General features: G+C 51.9%; 1 pseudogene; it reads right to left on the reverse strand.

The window, feature by feature from the left end:
- The window catches only part of LOC116842809, an 11,609-nt pseudogene that overhangs the window by 4,602 nt on the left and 6,791 nt on the right, over positions 1–216 (reverse strand).

Consider the following 216-nt stretch of genomic DNA (forward strand, 5'->3'; position numbering starts at 1 on the left):
ATGGCCCGCTTGAGAATGATCGTGGGATTCCTGGAGTGTTTCCCTCCGCAGCTCGCGCGGAAGCACCCATTTCCACCGATCGAGATCCTCCACCAAATCACTAATTATTTTCGTTGGCCTTAGAAAATATAACCGCTCGTCGACAATTCGCCACGTCGGAAACCGCTTCGGCTCTTTCGCGACGTCACTAAATCGCTTACGATACCACTCGTCAGT

This window comes from Odontomachus brunneus, unplaced genomic scaffold, assembly GCF_010583005.1.
Source record: "Odontomachus brunneus isolate Ranch 3 - 2012 unplaced genomic scaffold, Obru_v1 Obru_scaffold_002, whole genome shotgun sequence".
NCBI classification, from domain to species: domain Eukaryota; kingdom Metazoa; phylum Arthropoda; class Insecta; order Hymenoptera; family Formicidae; genus Odontomachus; species Odontomachus brunneus.